Below are 3,184 nucleotides of genomic sequence, written 5' to 3' on the forward strand. Positions count from 1 at the left end.
GCAGTGTGTGCGCGGCTCGAAACTACTAGACCCGGCGTTATAGATCTCATCTGTTGGACTAGGTGCGGTGTCTCGTACTTCGCATGTGCGCATGTGAACGTACAGATGCCCCCTGGCGAGTCCCCATACTAGTGAGCTAAAGGTTAAGCCGATCACACGGTCTTTGGACGAATGATGACAAAAATACGTCCCAAGTGATGAAACCGGCGTGATGTTCATTCTGCAAGTGCGATGGGTTCTAAGAACCCAGGAGTGGCCTGTACATCGTATGTTTACATGCGAACGTACTCTCCAAGTGTGTGTTTCAAATTTCAACCCGTGTTTCAATTTCAGAATGTGAACTGCAGGACACATGAACACCGACAAGTTGAACGCATATTGCACATCGTACAATCATTGTGCGATGTACACATTTTTGAGTGCCGCCTATATTTACCAATTTAACTATATGCGCTGCTTAGGTAGCGCATATGCGTAATGGTGTTTTTCGGCCTTCAGTGGTGGAAAAACATTGAAGATAGTCAAACGTGCGAAGGCCCCGGCGCACGGCTTGATGAACACACGTCCCAAGATGAAAGTCTTTGTGTGTTCCATCTTCTCCATACATGAGATTGTTCTTATAGGCCTCAAATGATGTGTGACTACACTCGGCTCGTGGATCGATGAAGACCGCAGCAAATTGCGCGTCAGAATGTGAACTGCAGGACACATGAACACCGACAAGTTGAACGCATATTGCACATCGTACAATCATTGTGCGATGTACACATTTTTGAGTGCCGCCTATATTTACCAATTTAACTATATGCGCTGCTTAGGTAGCGCATATGCGTAATGGTGTTTTTCGGCCTTCGGTGGTGGAAAAACATTGAAGATAGTCAAACGTGCGAAGGCCCCGGCGCACGGCTTGATGAACACACGTCCCAAGATGAAAGTCTTTGTGTGTTCCATCTTCTCCATACATGAGATTGTTCTTATAGGCCTCAAATGATGTGTGACTGGATTCCCTGAGTAGCTGCGAGCGAAAAGGGATGAGCCCAGCACGTAGAGGTGGTGCGCGTTTGCGTGTCCACCGTGTTGCGTGGCATCTGGACACCTGTGACCTCCTACAAACGATAGGTTTACAGGCTGGGAGTTGCGAGTTGCAGAGAGGTGTACACTTCGATCCTCTCAGACTACCCATGCTTGAAGGTTGGCCTTGTACGTGTACGGTTGTTGTGTTTGAAAGAGAAGTCCTACTGTAGCTTAGTGCTGCATGTGGTGACTTCTCTTTTTTTTATTTAAACATTTTCGGGCACTTGAAGGTCCATGCCGAGTGTCGGAGATAGGCATGTGGATGGGGTACGTGTACGGTTGTTGTGGTTAGAAGAGAAGTCCTACTGCAGCTTAGTGCTGCATGTGGTGACTTCTCTTTTTTTTATTAAAAAATTTTCGGATGCCTGAAGGCATGTGGATGGGTCACATTCGACTGCAACGTGGTGCGTGAGCGATGATATGTGCGGGTAGTCACACTGATCGCGCATAGGATGGCTTCTATTGATTTGTTTCAAAAGAACCTTCCTCGAGGTGCACGAACTTTCTCAACACTTGAGATGCCTTATGCTAGACATAAGATAGGCATGTGGATGGGTCACATTCGACTGCAACGTGGTGCGTGAGCGATGATATGTGCGGGTAGTCACACTGATCGCGCATAGGATGGCTTCTATTGATTTGTTTCAAAAGAACCTTCCTCGAGGTGCACGAACTTTCTCAACACTTGAGATGCCTTATGCTAGACATAAGATAGGCATGTGGATGGGTCACATTCGACTGCAACGTGGTGCGTGAGCGATGATATGTGCGGGTAGTCACACTGATCGCGCATAGGATGGCTTCTATTGATTTGTTTCAAAAGAACCTTCCTCGAGGTGCACGAACTTTCTCAACACTTGAGATGCCTTATGCTAGACATAAGATAGGCATGTGGATGGGTCACATTCGACTGCAACGTGGTGCGTGAGCGATGATAGGTATGGGTGGACATATCATTCGCGTGTAGGATAGTAGATGCTGAGCAAATCATAAACTTTTGAAACAGCCCAATAGATTTTGCTGCCGTTCGCACAAAATGCGTTTGCGTACTTCCACTTGATTCGACGCCATTTTACCAAACTGAAGAAGAATGTAAACATGTTGGACATCGAAATAAAGAGGAGGGTTGCAGGTGTCATGTAAGTGAAATATTTCATTGATTAGACTACACTGAAAAAAAAATGTCCGAAATTTAATGTGAACAGGCTTTATTATTGTTGGCGGTATAATTGCTAAGAACGCTTACTGTAGTGAGAGTCTCATAGGAAATTCTTCTAACTTGTGCTGGTGAAAATGTATCTGTAGATCCGCTTCATGATTAAAGTTCAAACATATAATTTGTACCTAATAATCCTAAACACGGCGATAATAAAAGTTGAGAAAAATATGTCTTGGAGATGATGATGAGTTTTATTGAAGAAGAGTCAGCCGTCGCTCATGTAAATGACCTTTGAGTATAATGAGCTGATTAATGCCAAATATTCCGACATATGAATAAACCTTTTTGTCCACATTTGGAAGTAATAACAATAGTTTAATAGCAAATCAAACACTTTTTTGGTTTTAAATGAGAACGAAGTGATTGATGGGAAAAACAAAGAGTCAATTCAACCATCTAATACATCCTCTCTAAACCACATTTGGTTGCTTGCAAGGTAACTCTTTTTTGCATCTAATATTCTTCTCTACCATAACCAAGGACCCGCGTAAGAAAATTTAATTCTTGATACATTTTTTTTCTCTCGTTTCAGCATAAAAATATTCATTCAATCATGTAATTGCCGGATAGTTTAGGGTCTTTTTTGATGAGCACTGAGTTCGCTTTCCGATTTTCATCATTGGCGCTAATTGCCTCACTTTGCTCTCTTTTTTTTAGCGGCGGTAAGAAGGTCTAGTTAAGTGTAACTTTTTTCTTCTCACCACCGCGCTGCTGACCTCAATTACATCGATCGAGCAGACAAACCTTGCCCGCGCATCGGGCTGAAAGTTTTGACACTTGACCGCGGGTATGTTGCATTCGCCGAATCCATTACCGCGGATTTGTGAGCAATCTACTAGATATGAGAAAACGCCGCAGAAACAGTGGCTCCGGATGTTGTTGTTGCTGAGT

At 43.8% G+C, this 3,184-nt stretch overlaps 1 pseudogene; it reads left to right on the plus strand.

The window, feature by feature from the left end:
* Nucleotides 1-629: 629 nt before the first annotated feature.
* LOC129772388 (5.8S ribosomal RNA) lies at nucleotides 630-782 on the plus strand (annotated as a pseudogene).
* The last annotated feature ends 2,402 nt before the right edge of the window (nucleotides 783-3,184 follow it).

Source organism: Toxorhynchites rutilus, chromosome 2 (assembly GCF_029784135.1).
Source record: "Toxorhynchites rutilus septentrionalis strain SRP chromosome 2, ASM2978413v1, whole genome shotgun sequence".
Lineage (NCBI taxonomy): Eukaryota > Metazoa > Arthropoda > Insecta > Diptera > Culicidae > Toxorhynchites > Toxorhynchites rutilus.